Genomic DNA, 20,310 nt, shown 5'->3' with positions numbered 1-20,310 from the left:
TTTTGTTCTGTCTAGTACCCGTAGTTGGCGGGAAACGGAGATGGTGCTATTCCTAAATGAAATGCTATTCCTAAATGAAATTGTCTCTAGTATCTACATGTAAAGAAATGCGGTAAATAATGCGAATCCAAGACTACGCCACAATCGATAATTTTGTTTAGGGGTCAAATTCTTTCGATATTGACGAACTCGTTCCCAAATGTTTTGTGAAATGCACAAGAGATCTTTTAGGCGAAATTCAGGTGTTAATAGTACTAGATCCAGAGATTGTCCTCAATCGTAGATAACAATGAGCGATTTTATCCCCTTGCTCGAGCATTGTCCTGTTACTCTTTCTACCTTGCCCTGCTGACTTCATTTAACAACTCATGTCCGACATTGCAGAGAAGCGACAAAACATGGTTTCAAAGCTGTGTCGTCCAGAAAAAATTGCACCACAAGTCCTAAACCTTATTTAGGAAATAAAATAGAGTTTTAAACTTTTCAATTGGTTCAATCAAGTAAAAAATCTTCATCAAAAAGTGTAATCAAGTCCTAAACTTTTTAATTGATTCCATTAAGTCTTATATCTTTATCGAAAATGTTCTCAAATTATGTTGAACAGTGCAAATTAAGGGTACAACATAAGTACATCTTGAGTGACAAGTAGGCAATTTTAGGTAGTGTTCATCGAAATGACTTGTTTGCAATTATTGAAGAAGGCTTAGAGCTTAGCTGAATCAATTGAAAGATTAGGGCTTGTTTGCAATCCTTACACAAAAGTTTGGACTTCCTGTGCAATTTTCCCGTTTTTCTTATATATTAACTCAAAGTTGACTTTTGGAAAACAACTGCATGAACCACCCGAATGCCTCCTACACCTTCAATCTCTCATTTCCATCTTCTTCCCTCCTCTCTTCCTTTCTGAATCTTCTCTCAGCTCAAAGTTTCACTGATAGGCCATGGTCTCGTTCTGCAGTCTCTGTTCTTTTCTTCTTACTTTTTCCTTTTTTTTCCTATCGCAGTTCTCAAACTTCACTGATGCTCAAGCTCAAGATTATGATTATCTGACAGCCACGCTCCCAAAACAATGGACGAATAATGCAACAGCTAATCACTCCATTCCATACACAGATGGTCCATCGTGCGGTCAATTCTACTTCGAGGCAAAGATACTTATGGCCCTGCCTACGCTTGCGGTTTCTACTGTGATTTTAACCGCAACTCTTACCTCTTTGCTGTCTTCATTGTCCACAGTGGTGCTTTGATTGTTCAACCCACTATTGGACTTCCAAAAATAGTGTGGTCTGCCAATCAAAACAATCCTGTAAAGATCGGCGCGACATTAGAGCTCACATCTGAAGGCGATTTGGTGTTGAAAGACGTTGATGGTATTGTTGCTTGGTCCGCAAACAATTATGGTAAGTCCGTTGTAGGCTTGAACTTGACAGATTTGGGGAACCTTGTGTTGTTTGATAAGATCAACGCAACTGTTTGGCAATCTTTTGATCAGCCAACCAACTCACTTGTCCTCAGACAAAAGTTGATGGCAGGGCAAAGATTGATGCCAAGTGTTTCCGGGACAAATTGGACCGTAGACAGTATGATTACGCTTTCCATGAACAGCACTGGTTTATTTGCTCAAATAGAGACTAGTCCTCCTCAGATCTATTACCAGTATCTTATTGTTAATCCGAATGCAAGCAACGAATCCCCATATGTTGAGCTTGTAAATGGAAGCTTGGCTTTGTTCTCAAATTCGACCATGAACTTGAGCGTGATTTCACTCCCTCAAGCATCTTCTGCGCAATATGTGAAGCTGGGCTCCGATGGGCATTTGAGATTGTATGAGTGGGTATCTCAATCTGGGTGGGAAGAAGTGGCTGATCTTTTGACGGGGGATCTTGGGGACTGTGGTTATCCGACAGCATGTGGGCAATATGGAATTTACTCTAATGGGCAATGTAGTTGTCCGGCTTCGACTGGCGGAATGAGCTATTTCAAGCAAGTAGACGATAGGCAGCCTAACCTTGGGTGTTCTGAGAATGTTCCGTTGTCTTGTGGGGGTTCACAAAATCAAATTCTTTTGGAGCTCAAAGATGTCATGTACTTCACTTTCACTGCAGATCTCGAGAACGTAGATGCTTCAAGTTGTAAAGAGGCATGCGCAAAGAACTGTTCGTGCAAAATGGCTACATTCCACTATGGATCAGAAGCCATTGGCTGTTGTTACTTATCAACTCAGGTGTTTTCACTTATGAACGTTGACAAGAAAAAGATTTTCTATAATTATACTACTTACCTTAAAGTACAAAATGTGACCATTGAAGGTCCTAGTGCTTTAGTTGACAATAAAAGGAGCAACCATCTCCCTATAATCCTTTCGTCCAGCCTTGGAGCTCTCTTTGCCACGATGATTCTCATCGTAGTCATAGTTTTGTTTGTTCCAAAAAGAGATGATAATGAAGTAGAGGAGGGTTACCTTGATCAAGTACCTAGAATGCCCACAAGAAACCCAAATGATGATCTAAAAGCCATTACAGACAACTTCAGTAGAAAGCTTGGCGAAGGTGGTTTTGATTCTGTTTTCAAAGGTACTCTAATAGATGGTACAAAAGTTGCGGTAAAGTGCCTTTGATGATTTTGGGCAGGTCAAGAAATCCTTTCTAGCCGAAGTTGAGGGTGTCGACAGCATCCATCATGTTAACTTGGTAAGACTGCTAGGATTTTGTGCGGAGAAATCCCGTAGGCTCCTTATCTATGAGTACATGCCAAATGGCTCTCTAGATAGATGGATCTTTCACAAATCCAACGAATGTGTTCTCAACTGGCAACAAAGGAAGAAGATCATTCTCGATATGGCAAAAGGACTGAATTATCTTCATGAAGATTGCAGACATAAGATAGTTCATTTGGACATTAAACCCCAAAATATCCTCTTGGACGGGAATTTCAATGCTAAGGTTGCTGATTTTGGATTGTCCAAGTTGATCGACAGGGACAAAAGCAAATTTGTCACAACCATGAGAGGAACTCCTCGTTACTTGGGCCCTAAGTGGTTGAGTATACAAATTACTGAAAAGGTCGATGTGTATTACTTTGGCGTGGTAATCTTGGAGATAGTATGTGGGAGAAAAATCTTCGATCGCTCTCTAGATCAAGAAGGCATGCATTTATTGAGCCTTTTTAAGAGAAAGGCAGAAGAGGAACGATTGTTGGATATTGTGGATGATTATAGCGAGGATAAGCAACTAAATGGGCCACAGGTAGTGAATTTGATGAGGGTTGCTGCATGGTGCTTGCAAGGAGATTATACCAAGAGGCCTTCCATGTCGATAGTCATCAAAGTGTTAGAGGGCGCTATGGAAGTTCAAGAAGACTTGGATTACAACTTCTTTGCATAGCCTTCCCCTAATAGAGCAGCAAAATTCGGTCAAATGGACATCGAATTCAATGCCACCACAGCATTATTACCCTCAGTCCTATCTGGTCCACGATGACACGGCAAACTAGTGAGAAGCTTTGGTTCTTTATATATTAAGTGGTAAAAATTGTGTAGGCAATTGAATTTTTCAGAGTTTGAGTATTCCAGTCTGTTTTTTTTTTGGGGGCCCAAAGAAAGTCTGTGGCATGATATCTATTTTCAAATTAACTTGCAAAGCATTTAGGTTTTGTTATTTATGCAGAGTCCAGTCGTGCTCAAGTTTATAGTGTTAGTAGTAGTAGAAATATTATGCTGGTCACCAAAATGGCAATTTGCAAATGAGTAACTATTACTTAATTTTCCTTTCGATATTCTGTTTGCAAGTTCTAGCTGGAGAGTGATGGAGAGATGTTGCTGATATTTTAACCCTGGTTCATAGCGAACATAGTGTCTTAATATATCCAGGAAAAGGGGGAACTGGCCGAGCCATTTGTGTAAAAGGCTACTTAGACTGGAAATTTTTTTAAATGTCTTTCAGTAGCTTTACTTCTTATATCCAAACCAGATTTGCTCTTTTGTTCCAACACCCGATTTCCTTCCGATTCAATGATTATTCTTTCCATGTCTTCCTCATTTGGAGGTTAATGAGCTATAAAGTCTGTTCTGCGAATTCACTATTAGAACTGATAACGAAAACTGGAGAAGTTTATAATTGGTAAAGTTCTGATATTTTCCCGTGACTACTTCTTAAATATTCGGTTAGTCATCTTGACTTCCAACTTCTTAACGGACTATTGTGATCTTTCCGAGGCATATGTCTGCCAATAGCAAAGAACTGAGATGATTGGGCGCTCCAGATTTAACTATGTGATCTAGTGATGACACTGATTATTCTCAATTACCTGGACTTTTCCACACCTTTAATCATCATAGCTCTTGACTTGGAGGAATCAACTCTTTCTCTTGGACTCTTTTCTTCAAATAAGTTTTGACATCCCGAGCATAATATATTGATAGGTAGTATTTTCTTAGTAGGATCTAGCAGTAGAAATACAATTTCCAACTTCGTTGTAAGGTACAGAAATTTAGCCGATTGTGCTATTCGACTCTGCTAACAGTAGAAATGATACAATGTCTTCCTTAGATTTGTATGTGGTCACTAGGATGGGTAGTTGAGCTGTTTCTTTTTATAGAAAAAAGTTTCTTAGATTTTGATATGTGTGTTGTCATGAGATCTAACTTCTAAGGGAGCCGAAACTAAGAGCAACTAATCGGCAGTTGGCTATGTGATGTACAGTCTGCTAAAGCCTAAAGGAGATCAAATCAATCTTGACAAAGATAAGAGGCTAGTTGTACTTTTAATTTGAAAAAAAAAAAAAGGCAAGGAAACAAACACCGAACACAGTGCAAATTATATAACTGGTAATCAATTTTTAGGACTGCTGAAAAAGACTTCGATTTGGTCATTGTTCCACGCTTAAACTTACCTTTTTCTCTTTCGGATGGTGCGAACCTTATGCATTCTTTCAATCGCCAAGTCAAACTTTACATAGCAAGAAAAAACAGATACGGTTGTCGTCCAATGTGTGAAAAACAAGCCGACCGACAGTAATATATTAACCTAAAGTTTTTTAATATTGTGCAAGTCCTAATCTGTCCTACTTTCGTAGTAGCTTCTCACAAGTGGTCTTTTTCAAACTCGACGACTTATTTACGTTTTGTTAACTTATATTCCGTAATGATAATTTGATTTGAAGCATCTAATCTAATGCAAGCAGATTGGATGCCGGGGAAACAAACAGAAACAAGATTGCTCATTTCTCTGGCAAATCACTGGTTTGACACTGTCGTCAGACATCGACTTTCTCTGTGCAAGACTAGGCCCCAAGTTCCACGAACCTCCCACCCACCTCGTACTCTTTTACGTTCAGTCGTGTTCTTGTCTTGCGTGTGCGGAATCTCCTCTTTTAATTGCCAAAGAATTTTATAGAGATGCCGCAGAATCAATGGGATTCTTATCTAAAGATGTTTCCATTTCCTTTCTATCTTCTTTCTATTGTTTCTTTCTGCCTCCACACTCACAAGAATCTGATTTCAAGCCAGACCCAATATCCACGTTGCCATGCATGTATGTTCAGAGAACATAAGCCCTCATTGCGTATATGGTCAAATATATGGGCAAGTATATTGATTTTTGTACAACCCTTATGTTATGGTTTCAAGAGATGTAATAATTTTCTTTCTTTCTTACTCTGTACTAGCCGAAATTCCTTTCCTTGTGTTATTTACTTTCCTCATTGAAAACATCACATGCATTGCACATATAATTTTCGGCGAAGCAAGAAAGGAAGAGGAAGTGGCCAAAGTTCTCATGAAGGCGGGGCTCGCGTGTACTTGATTTGGAAATTTCAAATGAGCTTAGATCGCTCTTCTAAATTCAAGCTCAGTTTGCATGTCGGACCAATTTGAGTGCAATTCGCAAACAAGCCTATGTTTCATTTGATGCGGACATGCTATTGCTAAATGAAAATGTCTTTAGTATCTAAATGCAAAGAAACGTAGTAAATAATTCGAATGCAAGGCTATGCCACAATTGATATTTTGTTGAGGGGTCAAATTTTAGAGTTATGGAAGAATTCGATCCCTAATTTTTGTGAAATGCACAAAAGATCCTTTAGGCAAAAAATTAGATGCCAATAGCATTATATTCAGAGATACTCCTCATGCGTAGATAACGATGGCCAATGATCCACTCACTTGAGCGTTGTCTTGTTATTTTTCCACCATGCTATGCTCACCTCACTTAATAACTCTTGCCCGATATCGCAGAGAAGCAAGAAAACATGGTCAGCTTCCAAAGCTGTGCTGTCCAGGAAAAATTGCACCACAAATCCTAACCCTCATGTATAGAATAAAAATGAGTCTTAAAACTTTCAATTTTTTTTAATTAAAAAGTGCAGTCGAGTCCTCAATCTTTCAATTGATTATATCTTCCATCTTTACTGAAAAATTCAATTATGCTCTCAAATTATGTTGAAAAGTGCAGTTTAAGAATACCACATAACTACATTTTAAGTGACAGCAGGCAATTCTGGATATTGTTTATAAAAATGACTTGATTGCATGTTTAAAAGAAGGTTTACAACCTTATTGAACCAATTAAAAGATTAGGACTTGATTGCATTCCATGCACAAAATTTAATTAAGACTGCATATGCAACTTTTCCGTTTTTCTTGCATCTAACTGAAAGTTGATTTCAAAATGGCATAATCTTTTGATAGGTAGCGACTTTCTTTTTTTTTTGCTTTTTCTAATATTGATGATACCCTATCCTGTTCTTCCATTTTTTTGGGGGTAATCATCGTGTTCTTCCTATGCTCGTTCTGATTTCAAAATTTAAATATTACGCTGCATGCATTATCAACCGGTTCTGTTATCATTAAAACTTCTATTTTGTCTTAACTTAATATTATATATCCAGTTAAATAGCGTACAGCAAGCGTACTATGTATATTCTACCAGGTATGGTCCAGCTTCGCGTGCGGGGACACCAGACCAAGTCCAAATCCTTGCTTTTCAGGCCCAATAATCCTTGCTTTTCGGGAAGAAATCTATGACAACAAAAAGGACAAGAAAATACAAGAAAAAGCACGAAAACTTGTAATGTTATTCCATGGTCAAATACCAAAAAGCAATATACATTTTATAATTTGGAAAAACGCGAACACAGTACATACAGATTTAAAAGTTGATGTTTTCGAAAAGTTATTGACTACATTTCATATTTTCAATAAGTTTAGCAAAGCGTTTATTTTGAAAGATGTAACTTTTTCCACGTCAATTAAAATTAGATTCTGTAAGCTTAAATTTTGTCAAAAAAATATAAAAATAAAAGTAGAAGTTTAGCAAAGAGTGTACTTTGAAAGGAAAATCAGTATAATGTCGGCCCCAAAAGTATAAGAAACATTTTCTGTTCGTTTTTTACGTGTCCCGTTTTCTGCGACAAGCAAGCATCAAGAGACAAAACGATTACTGAACTATCTGAACTCGACTCCCTCGCTCATGGATCCAGTGGAATTCATTGCACTCCCACGCTTCAATCTTTCTTCTTCTTCTTCTTCTTCTTCTTCCCGAATTTCTCGTTGCAGGCCCTTTTCGCACTCTACACTCTCTGCTCTGTCCCTCCATTCTTCTTCCTCTGTTCTTCTCTCGCATTTCTCGAGCTCAGTTTATGCTCCACCCCGCGATTATCCAACCGCAGAAGGTCGATAAAAAGTGGGCACTCAACATAACGGTCAATCACTCCATCCCATTCCCTGACAGCTCGCTTGGATTCGTTCGTAAATTCTGTGAGGAACGCAAGTTTGGTTTTAATTACCAAAGCATCTTCGGCGTAGTACATGAAGTTAGGCTACGACGGGCGTTTGATTGTATCAATGGAGAGCTGGGTGGGAAGAAGTAGCGGATCTTCTTACGGGAATCCTGCAGCTTACCCCATGGCTTGTGGGTGGTAGGAATGTCGTTGTCCGGCTTCCAGTGTGGAGACGAGCTATTTTAAGCAAGTAAAATATAGGAAACTAAACGGACAGCAGGCTGCGAACATGATAAGAATGGCAGCATGGTGTTTGCAAGGTTGATTTCACACAGAGGCCTGCCGTGTCAACAGTCATCAAGGGAGTGGATGGTGCTACGGAAATCCAATTTGATCTAGATTATAACCTCTCTGCTCTGCCATCAGTCAAAGAAACTCAGAGTGTGTATCGAGGGAATATTGATTTCGGCGCTACCTACCAATGCCTTTTCACCGTCAGTTCTTTCTGGTCCAAGGCGAGAAAGGAAACTAGTGTGAGCTTCATTTCTCCTTATGGTGCAATTGGTAATGCCGAGCAGGCAAATGGACTTATCTAGAGAGTGAGAGTTCCACTTTTTGATTCTTTGCCTAATTGCTTAGTACTTCTGCTATGAACTCTGCGGCATGACACTACCTCTCTGTCACCAAAGTGTATACGTGATTGATTTATAGAAAAATGTTTACTCAAAAGTTTTTTAAAGTTTTAGTTAACTAATTTGGGCTCTGTAGTCAGATTTCTGTTTAATTAGTTCAGTAAAAGCTCACATGCAGCATACAAATGACGTGATCGAGCAAAGAATCAACTTAGTTCATTTTCTGTACGAAGTTAACTTGCTTATGCACAGTTTTATGCAAGCTTTATCCAGTTAGCATTGCGAGAATCATGCAGCTTGATGCTTGTGCTCAGCCTAAAGAGCACATGTGAGTATTGCTCTCAAGGAAGTTGTTGTCTATCAACTTCTTCAATGAGGATGCGGCGTCGAATCACCTATTTTATGTTCTACCAAGCAAAGGGAGGAAAGAAAGGAGGAAAATAATTAGTTGCTGCGCAAGTAGATAGGATTTTATAATCTAATTAAAGTTTGCAAGATGAATATTTAGACATGGTTCCTGTGTAAAAAATGCATCTTCTTCTTTAATATCCGGAAGAATTTTCCGTAGTTCATAAAAAAGTCACTTTTGTTAACTAACCATCTAGGAAGCATGGACACTCTGAGGGGGGCCTCCATGTCATGTCGGACACCGACACTCGCCCGACACTCTTTTTTTTTTATTAATTTGTGGATTTGAATCAAATTAATTTGTTGAAATAATCATAAAAATGATAATTTATGATGTATATATAAAAATATACATTTAATATACTACGTATCTCAATGTATCAGAATTTTATATATTTTGAAAAATGACGTATCGTGTCGCGTGTTGCGTGTCAGATGTCGGTTCTACTTAGCTGGTCATTGATCTATTACGTTAAATAAATACTTGATACAGAGATGGTCCTCAAGTGTAGACAAGCAATGGGCAGTGTTCTGCTTTCTTGAGCGTTGTGCTGTTGTTCACTCCACGCGCTCACTTTCATTTAGGAACTCAAATCCGATAATTCAGGGAGGCAACAAAACATTGGTGGGGTCCAAAGCTGTTTCGCCTTTTGACTTTGAAAAGCAACAACACAAACCCAGAAACACGACATCTCCCATATTCTTAGTCCAACCAACCCAATTCCACAAAATTTGACTCACACTTCTTTTCTGTTCCCATGAGCGTTACGCTTCAGATTTCATAAACCTTCAACCCATTGAATCTCTAATTTTCATCTTCTTCCCTCCTCTCTTCCTTCCTCCATCTTCTCCGTGGTCACATTTTCATTGCAGGCCATGGTCTCATTCTGCAATCTCTGTTCTTTTCTTCTTTCCTTTTCTTTTGTTTTTCTATTGAAATTCTCAAATTTGATTGATGTTCAAGCTCAAGATTCTGATTATCCAACTGCCACGCTTTCAACACAATGGACAAATAACGCAACAGCTAACCTCTCCATTCAATATGGAGAGAAAGTCATCGTGCGATTAATTCTACTCAAAGGCAAAGGAGATTCTGGCCCTGCCTATGCCTGCGGCTTCTACTGTAATGGTAACTGCAATACTTACCTCTTTGCTGTTTTCATTGTCCACGTCATCAGTGGTAATTTAGTTGATACAATTCCTCGAGTAGTGTGGTCTGCCAATCAAAACAATCCCGTAAAGACCGGCGCGACATTAGAACTCACATCAGAAGGCGATTTGGTGTTGAAAGATGCTGATGGTACTGTTGCTTGGTCCACTAGCACTTTTGGTAAGTCCGTTGAAGGCTTGAACCTAACAGATTTGGGGAACCTCGTGTTGTTTGATAAGAATAATGTGACCATTTGGCAATCTTTTGATCATCCAACCGACTCGCTTGTCCCGGGCAAAAGTTGATGGCGGGGCAAAGATTGGTGCCGAGTGTTTCCGAGACAAACTGGACCGTAGACAGTATGATTACGCTTTTCATGAATGGCCGTGGTTTATCTGCTCAATTGGAGACTAGTCCTCCTCAGATCTATTACCAGTCTCTTATTGATAATCGGAATGCAAATATTGAATCTCCATATGTTGAGTTTATAAATGGAAGCTTGGCTTTCTTCTCAAATTCTATTCGAAATGTGAGTTTGATTTCAGTCCTTCAAGCATCTTCTGCACAATACATGAAGCTGGGCTCGAATGGGCATTTGAGAGTGTATACGTCGGAATATCATGATATGCCAACGCTTGACTATGTGAAATGGGAATATGTGTGTGTAGATGTGGATGATCTTTTGACGAAGTATCTCGGGGACTGTGGTTATTCGACAGCGTGTAGACAATATGGAATTTGCTCCAATGGGCAATGTAGTTGTCCGGCTTCGAATAGGGGAACAAGCTATTTCAAGCTAGTAAATGATACGCAGCCTGATTTTGGGTGTTATGAGAATGTTCCGTTGTCTTGTGGGGCTTCACAAAATCAAAGTCTTCTGGAGCTCACAGATGTCACATACTTTGCTTTCACTTCAAATCTCGAGAACATAGATGCTTCAAGTTGTAAAGAGGCTTGCGCAAAGAATTGTTCCTGCAAAGCAGCCATATTCATGTATGGATCGAATCCTACTAATGGCAGTTGTTACTTACCAACTCAAATGTTTTCACTTATGAACATTGACAAGAAAACGAATTCCTATAATTCTATTGCTTACCTAACAGTACAAAAGGTACATTCCACAAAGTCTCCGAATCATTCTCCTGAAGCTCCTCTTGCCAACGAAGCTCCCAATGCTTTAGTCGACAATCGAAGGAGCAACCGTCTCCTTGTAATACTTGGGTCCAACCTCGGAGCTCTCTTTGCCATGATGATTCTTATTGTAGCCATAGTTTTGTTTGTTCAGAAAAGAGATGACAATGAAGTAGAGGAGATATACCTTGATCAAGTACCGGGAATGCCCACAAGATTCAAGTCCAATGATCTGAAAGCCATCACAAATGACTTTAGTAAAAAGCTTGGCGAAGGTGGTTTTGGTTCTGTTTTCGAGGGTACTCTAATTGACGGCACAAAAGTTGCAGTAAAGCGCCTTGATGATTTTGGGCAGGTCAAGAAATCCTTTCTAGCTGAATTAAGTTGAGACTATTGGTAGCATCCATCATATCAACTTGGTAAGACTCGTGGGATTTTGTGCCAAGAAATCCCACAGGTTCCTTATCTATGAGTACATGTCGAATGAGTTTCTAGATAGATGGATCTTTCGCAAATCCAATGAATGTGTTCTTGATTGGCAACAAAGAAAGAAGATCATTCTTGATATAGCAAAAGGACCTAATTATCTTCATGAAGATTGCAGACTAAAGATTGTACACCTAGACATTAAACCCCAAAATATTCTCTTGGATAGGAATTTCAATGCTAAGGTTGCTGATTTTGGAATGTCTAAGTTGATCGATAGGAACCAAAGCCGAGTTGTTACAAACATGAGAGGAACTCCTAGTTATTTGGCCCCCAAGTGGCTGAGTGCATCAATTACCGAAAAGGTTGACGTGTACAGCTTTCGCGTGGTAATCTTGGAGATAGTCTGTGGGAGAAAAGTCTTTGATCGCTCTCTAGATGAAGAAGACATGCATTTACTAAGCCTTTTTAAGAGAAAAGCAGAAGAGGAACGGTTGTTGGACATTGTGGATAAGTATCACGAGGACATGCAACTAATTGGGTCGCAGGTGTTGACTATGATGAGGATTGCTGCATGGTGCTTGCAAAGAAATTATACAAAGAGGCCTTCCACGTCGATGGTCATCAAGGTGATGGAGGGTGTCATGGAAGTTCCAGACAACCTGGATTGCAATTTCTTTACTCAGCCTTCCACTAATGGAGCAAATAAATCAGGTCAAGAATTCAATGCTACCACTGCATTATCACCCTCAGTTTTAACTGGTCCACGTTGAAGCGGCAAACTAATATTAATTTTTGTTTTCTATGTATGGGGTAAAATTGTGTATACAATTGAACTTTTCAGAGGTTGAGTGTTTTCAGTGATTTCCTTTGTTGAAAACTCCGGGTGGCATTAATCTAATGTAAAATCATTTGAAGTGGCTAGCCGTGAAGATGATGTCATTAACAGCGTGTATAAACATTGCCGTTCAGCTTTTTGCTTGTTCCGAATTGACGAACTGGGGCCAACTCCAAATCAATGTCGGTTGATTCCGTTCCTGACGAGATCACTATGTCTTCTTTGTGTTGTCTGTTACCAAATCGAAAACCCTAGCCCCAAATTGATCATTTTTCTTCGTCGTTTGATTCCATTCCTGATTAAGTAGTTGCTCTTGAGAGAGAACGGTGAAGGAGCACGCTTGAAGCGGACGAGTTTCATGGCAGACTTCCAACGAGAAGTCCCTCCCCATTCTCTAATAGTAAGGTTGTTCTTCTCTTGCCTGAGGCACGATTCATGACAAATTTCATGGCGACGTAGAGGGACTTCTCATTGGAGGACGAGGGATAGCCAGCGCTAACGTGGACTTTCAGCCGGCGCGTTGCCGTCACCATCAGTTGCCATGGATGGACCGCTAGTGCTACTTGTGCTGCCTCCGTAGTCAAAGACTGTTCATGAAGAAGGCAACAAAATAGATTCGCATCGCCGGGCCGATTTTCCGCTTTGGTTTAAATCTTTTTAAAATAAACACACTCAATATGTTATGTACACAACAAATAGTCAGAGATACATCACCGAAGTCCCTCAAATAAATAACTTTTAAAATTGCGGCACTCAAGTAATCGATTAAAATATCACCACATCAAAGCAGGCGCAGTACTGTGCCATTTTCCAATTAGATTTTTATCGCTTATGTAGAGTCTAATCATACTCAAGTTTGTTATATTAGTACTAGAGGTAGTTTCCGTAACTCACATTTAATGGGGCATATCAATGATGAGTTGCCTTGAAATTTTAAAGACGGAATCAAATGGGTCCAATATATAAATGACTAACTACATATTGTCTTAATGGATTGGGAACACACGCATTTCAAGCACATTATCATTACTGTACAATTACCGATTTGATGACATGGGCTCACAACCATTGGCAAAGGTTTTGAAAAAATAAGGTGGAGACTGCGACCATTACCAACCCGCCGCCCCCGCCCCCCCCAAATGTTATCATTACTATTAAGATATTTAAGTATTAAATTACACCTTTATCTATAATTTTTATAAATTCTTTACTCAAACTTTTTTATTCGACGGAGCCTCCTTCAGCCTAACTTTTAAATTGCATAAAAATGAAACAATTTGAATTGAGTTCTTTTTCGACCAATCTAAATCCTAATCGACTCATCCGTTTAATGGGTCTAGTTAGTACCAACGGCGATAGGAATACCGTCACCAAAACGGAAGTCATTTTATATTAACAAAAATTATTTGCTATAGGGAAGAAAGCTTTGACAACAAAACTAAAAAGAGAGAGAGAGAAAAGAAACAAAATACAACAACAAGAAAATCAAAACCAAAATTTGGAAAATCATGAATAAATTACATATAATTTTATAAAACGATATTTTCGAAAAGTAATACATGTAAGTACGTCTCTATTTTCAGCGAGTTTAGCAAAAAGTCTACATTGAAAGGTAGAGCCTTTTTTTTGTGTCAGCTAAATTTAGAATCTGACCAAAAAAAAAATTTCGATTCTGAAAGCTTAGATTATATAAAAAAATTAAAAATAGAACTAAGGTCGAAAATTGAATATTTCTAGTTCTCTACCATTAAGCTTTTTCAATCAAAATTATCCCACGCTTCAATCTCTCTTCTTCTTCTTCGTCTTCTTCCCCAATTTCTCGTTTCCGGCCATGTCCGCACTCTACACTCTCGAGCTCTGTCATGCTCAACATGGGAGTCGATACGAAGTGGACGAACGATGCAACAACTAATCACTCCGGTAAATTCACTAACGGCTCCCTCGTGCCAGCAGTCTTTCTCCATGGAAGTTTGGAAATTAAAAACTGTGTGCGTTTGTTTTACTAAAAATTTTAATAATAAAAGAAAATTTTTTATCATGAAAATTATTTCCAAAAAAAAAATTATTAGTTTCATTTGTTTAGTAATTTAGAAAAAGTTATTTCCTTTTTTGTTAAACAGTCAAGCCGTTTTCTCTCTATTCAAGCGTGTTGTTTTCAATTCAGGGAGGAGGTTTATGTAAATTAGAAACTACGAACTTTAAGTTCCTTTGTGATATTCTGCTTGCAAGTTCCAGCTGGAGGAGTAATGGAGAGATGTTGCTGATATTTTAACCCAGGTTCATGTATAACATAGTCTCTGAATATGTCTAGGAAAAGAGGGAGCTGTTTGAGCCATTTGTGTATAAAGGCTGCTAAGATTAGTCAATTTTTTTGATGATGTCTTTCGGTGGCTTTAATGTTTTTTGGATCCAAACCTGATTTGACTTTTTGTTCCAACACCCGATTTCCTTCGGATTCAATGATGCTTCCTTCCATGTCTTCTTCATTTTGAGGATAATGAGCTATTGAATCTGTCCCTGGAGTTCACTATTAGCACCACTAAAGATAATTGGAGAAGTTTATCATTGGTAAAGCTCCGATTTTTTTTACCGACGACTTCTGATATATCCTAAGTTACTCATCTTGATTGCCAGCTTCTCAACGATCCACCGTGATCCTCCCGAGGAAAAGGTTTGCCAAAACTAAAGAACTGAGATGATCGCGGCATTCAAGATTCAACTATGTGATCCTTTAATCAACATGGTGCTTGACTCGGAGGAATCATCTCTTTCCCTCGTACCCTTTTCTTCAAATCAATCTTGACATCTCCGAGCATAATCTTTTTGATAGGTAGCGGGTAGTTTTTTTTTAGCAGTTTCCGGCAAGTGGAAATATAGTTTCCCACTCCGTCCTATGTTGAACTGAATTGATATGCTTGGCGTGTTCAAATTGAATAAGTAATCGATTGGTAGCTACTTTATTAATTTAATCTAATGTGAGTTAAAAGATTATCACTCCAACGTTAAGATAAATGTAGTTGGTGACCGGTTCTGGGTGGATGAATACAGTTGGCTTATGCACTGCATTCAAAAGATCTGAAAGGCCTATGGTCATTCTGATCTTTTTTTTTGTCAAAATGGTCATTCTGATTTTAAGATTATGATTGTGGTGCATGGCATTTTTAATTGTTTCTGTTATTATTTATTAATTTTTATTTTTGTCTCCACTCAATATTATATTCTTAGTTAAATAGCGCAGGGCCTAAATAATTCAGAAGCCTGCCATGTATTATCTTCTTGGTTCAGTCTGGGTTCACGTGTGGAGACTTGTATAGATTAGGGGTAAGCAAAATGGATCGGTCGACTGCTCGAACCGAATCGAAGTGGCCAGTTCTTGGCAGTTTCAGGGGGTGTCGGTCTATTTTTGCTTTCTATTTTTAAAACCGGTGTCCGGTCAGTCCGGTTCCTGGAACCGAACCGAGAATCGGACTGATTATATATATAATCTTTTTAATTTCTTCTAAAACCTTAATCTAATCTCGTCTTTCCCTTCCCTCTCACCTCACACCTCGCTTGATGTCAATGCTCTTCACTCTTTCCCTCTCGCCTGTCATGCCTTGCTCTTTCGCTCTTCACTCTTTCCATGACTTGGCTCTCACTCAACTCTCATACGTCCCTTTTAGCTCTTGCTCGACTCTCAGTCTCAAAAAGCCCTTCCAAGTTTTTCTCGCTCAACTTTCTATTGTCTCTGCTTTTTCTTATATTTCGATCACTCATTTTGGAGATGTGAATGCTTCATTTTCGTCGCTAAGATGTAAATTGATGTTTTGGCTTTTGGTTTGCCTAGTTCTAGTTCCGTCATTTTGCGCCTCTCTTAATCTTCGCATTGCCTTCTTTGCTGTCCAGAAGCAATGACGAGGTTTGCGGATGGAGATTTGCGTAGATTAGAGACTTTGATCAACTCTGCTAGCTCATGCTCATTACCAAGTGACCGGTTCCATAAATTGGGAACCAGTCCTCTTGCTCCAATTCCCGGTTCCTAGATAGGACCGGACCAGATTGAAAACCAATCACCCGTGATATAAACCGAGATTGATAAATTTCCACGTGGGACACAGTGGGTCCCACTCTTCAGCAATTTAAAGTTTCTTTTTTGTTTTTTTTTCTTTTCCCGTTTCTCTCTCTCCTGCTCGCTTTCGTTTTCTTTTCCTTCCTTCAAACAATCACTTTCCGCCTCTGCTCGAGCGATCTCGCCCTCGAACAATAGCCCTTGCCGCCGCGCGATATGGAAACTGTTTGTGCCCTATTTTGACCATGTTTACTTCCCTCACCTTCGATGTCGCAAGCACTGTCCGAAAGCCACTCGGTCCGAGGAACCACTCATTCTTTGACTTTACTGATCACACGAAACCTAGTATCTCTTCTGTTTCAGTTTCTTCCACAACTCCTCCAGACAAAGAAAGTTCTGATTTTGATTGTAATAACACGACTTCCCCCATCAAACCCCTACTGGGTTTTGGTCAGAGCCTTCAAAAGCATCATACACCTTGCAACGCCTCCAGACAAAGAATGTTCCTGCTGGCTTTTTGGGTCTTCCACACCTGTTGCTGTTACGGCATCCATTAAGCACTCTTTGCTCGAGTGACGACAAGTCTATAGGTTCTGCCAGTTGAAGAAGGAATGAGAAGAAAAGGAAAGCGAGAAGAGGGAGAGCAACGGGAGAAGAAAAGAAAGAAAAAGTAAGGTAAAGAAATTTGAAATTTTTTAAGAGTGGGGAACGCGGCGATTAATCAATGGACTCCGATGACCAAAAAAAAAATCAATGGACTCCCACTCGGCAGTCGGCACTAGTCAAGTACCTAATATTTTCTTCTGATTCAGAGATAGTCCTCAAGTGTAGATAGTCTAATGGGCAGTGATCCACTTGCTTGAGCATATTGTCCTGTTATTCCTTCCAAGTTGTTCTGCTCAATTCATTTAGTTACTCGTATCCGATATTGCAGAAAAGCAACAAAACATGGCTCGGGTTCCTTCCAACTTGCTCTGCTCAATTCATTTAGTAACTCGTATACGATATTGCAGAGAAGCAACAAAACATGGCTCGGGTTCCAAATCTGTTTTGCTTACACCGTAACTCAAAAGTTGACTTTGCAAAAACAGCTGCCTGAACCCATCAACACGATACCTCCCATTTCTTAATCCAACCACCCCAGTTCCTCCAAATTTGACTACATTATATTATATTATTTGTTCCCAAATCCCAAAGTGCTAACCTTAGGCGACTGTTTCTAGAGACCTTCAGCCCTCCACTTCAATCTCTCATTTCTCCCCTCCTCTCTTCCATTCTCAATCTTCTTTCTGCTCAAATTTTCACTGCAGGCCATGGTCTCGTTCTGCAGCCTCTGTTCTTTTCTCCTTTCTCTTTCCTTTTTTTTTCTATCGCAATTCAAAAACTTTATTGATGCTCAAGCTCAAGATTACGATTATCCAACTGCCACGTTTTCAACACAGTGGACGAATAACGCAACAGCTAATCACTCCGTTCAATATACAGATGGATCGATCGCGGTCAATTCTACTCCGAGCCGCAAATGGTTATGGCCCTGCCTACACCTGCGGCTTCTACTGTAATGGTAACTACAACACTTACGTCCTTGCTGTTTTCGTCGTCCAAATTGACAGTGCTGCTTTAATTGTTCAACCCAGTATTGGATTTCCACAAGTAGTGTGGTCTGCCAATCGAAACAATCCTGTAAAGATCGGTGCGACATTAGAGCTCACTTCCGAAGGCGATTTGGTTTTGAAAGATCTTGACGGTACTGTTGCTTGGTCCACAAACACTTCTGGCAAGTCCGTTGTAGGCTTGAACTTGACAGATTTGGGGAACCTTGAGTTGTTTGATAAGAATAACGTGACTATTTGGCGGTCTTTTGATCAGCCAACCGACTCACTTATCCCTGGACAAAAGTTGATGGCCGGGCAAAGATTGATGCCTGAGTGTTTCCGAGACAAATTGGACTGTAGACAGTATGATTACGCTTTCCATGAATAGCACTGGTTTATCTGCTCAAATGGAGACTAGTCCTCCTCAGATCTATTACTAGTATCAAATTGCTAATCTGAAGGCAAGTAAGGAGTCTCCATATGTTGAGTTTGTAAATGGAAGCTTGGCTTTCTTCTCATATTCTACCACGAATGTGAGTGTGATTTCAGTCCCTCAAGCATCTTCTGCACAGTATATGAAGCTAGGCTCGGATGGGCATCTGAGAGTGTATGAGTGGGTATCTAGGTGGAAAGAAGTGGCCGATCTTTTGACGGGGTTTCTTGGGGACTGTGCTTATCCGACAGTGTGCGGGCAATGTGGAATTTGCTCCAATGGGCAATGTAGTTGTCCGGCTTCAAGTGGGGGAACGAGCTATTTCAAGCTAGTACATGATAGGCAACCTAATCTTGGGTGTTCTGAGAATGTCCAATTGTCTTGTGGGGCTTCTCAATATTAAAGTCTTCTGGAGCTTGAAGATGTCACATACTTTACTTTCACTTCAGATCTTGAGAACATAGATGCTTCAAGTTGTAAAGAGACCTGTGCAAAGAACTGCTCATGCAAAGCGGCTATATTCCAGTATGGATCGAATCCCACCAGCGGCAGTTGTTACTTACCAACTCAGGTGTTCTTACTCATGAACATTGACAAGAATAAGATTTTCTATAACTCCACTGCTTACCTTAAAGTACAAAATGAAGCTCCCAATACTTCCGTTGGCAACCGAAGGAGCAACCGTCTCCCTGTAATACTTGGGTCCAGCCTCGGAGTTCTCTTTGCTGTGATGTTTCTCATCGTAGTCATAGTTTTGTTTGTTCGGAAGAGAGATGATAATGAAGCAGAGGAGGATTACCTTGATCAAGTACCTGGAATGCCCATAAGATTCACGTACAATGATCTGAAAGCCATTACAGACGACTTCAGTAAAAAGCTTGGCGAAGGTGGTTTTGGTTATGTTTTCGAGGGTACTCTAATTGACGGCACAAAAGTTGCAGTAAAGCACCTTGATGGTTTTGGGCAGGTCAAGAAATCCTTTCTAGCCGAAGTTGAGACTATCGGTAGCATCCATCATGTTAACTTGGTAAGACTCGTGGGATTTTGTGCCGAGAAATCCCACAAGCTCCTTATCTACGAGTACATGCCGAATGGGTCTCTAGATGGATGGATCTTTCACAAATCCAATGAATGTGTTCTTGACTGGCAACAAAGGAAAGAGATCATTCTCAATATAGCAGAAGGACTAAATTATCTTCATGAAGATTGCAGACAGAAGATAGTTCACTTAGACATTAAACCCCAAAATATCCTCTTGGACAGGAATTTCAATTCTAAGTTTGCTGATTTTGGATTGTCCAAGTTGATTGATAGGGACCAAAGCCAAGTCGTCACAACCATGAGTGGAACTCCTGGTTATTTGGCCCCCGAGTGGCTTAGTGCAGCAATTACTGAAAAGGTGGACGTGTACAGCTTTGGTGTTGTAATCTTGGAGATAGTTTGTGGGAGAAAAATCTTTGACCGCTCTTTAGATGAAGACGACATGCATTTACTGAGCCTTTTTAAGAGAAAGGCTGAAGAGGAACGATTGCTGGACGTTGTGGATAACTATAGCAAGGATATGCAACTACATGGGTTGCAGGCAGTGAACATGATGAGGCTTGCTGCATGGTGTTTACAGGGAGATTATGCAAAGAGGCCTTCCATGTCAATAGTCATCAAGGTGCTAGAGGGTGTTTCGGAAGTTCAAGACGACCTGGATTACAACTTCTCTGCTCAGCCTTCCACTAATGGAGCAGCAAAATTAGGTCGAATGGAAGTCGAATTCAGTGCTACCACTGCATTATTACCCTCAGTTCTATCTGGTCCACGATGACACGACAAACTAAAAATAACTTTGCTTCTCCACGAATCAAGTGGTAAAATTCTCCAGGCAATTGAAATTTTTAGAGTGAGTGCTCCAGTTTATAATTTTCTTTTCAGGCCAAATAAA

The 20,310-nt window shown here is 39.7% G+C and overlaps 3 pseudogenes; all 3 read left to right on the top strand.

The window, feature by feature from the left end:
• The first annotated feature begins 848 nt into the window (after positions 1–848).
• Positions 849–3,774, top strand: LOC115694399 (G-type lectin S-receptor-like serine/threonine-protein kinase SD2-5; annotated as a pseudogene).
• Positions 3,775–7,804: 4,030 nt separating this feature from the next.
• Positions 7,805–12,236, top strand: LOC115694387 (G-type lectin S-receptor-like serine/threonine-protein kinase SD2-5; annotated as a pseudogene).
• A 5,316-nt stretch (positions 12,237–17,552) lies between these two features.
• Positions 17,553–20,193, top strand: LOC115694383 (G-type lectin S-receptor-like serine/threonine-protein kinase SD2-5; annotated as a pseudogene).
• The last annotated feature ends 117 nt before the right edge of the window (positions 20,194–20,310 follow it).

Source organism: Syzygium oleosum, unplaced genomic scaffold, assembly GCF_021117445.2.
Source record: "Syzygium oleosum isolate NSW1041296 unplaced genomic scaffold, Sole_v2.1 Sole_v2.10, whole genome shotgun sequence".
NCBI lineage: Eukaryota > Viridiplantae > Streptophyta > Magnoliopsida > Myrtales > Myrtaceae > Syzygium > Syzygium oleosum.
Note: the sequence above shows the minus strand (reverse complement) of the source record. Positions and strands in the feature narration are given on the sequence as shown.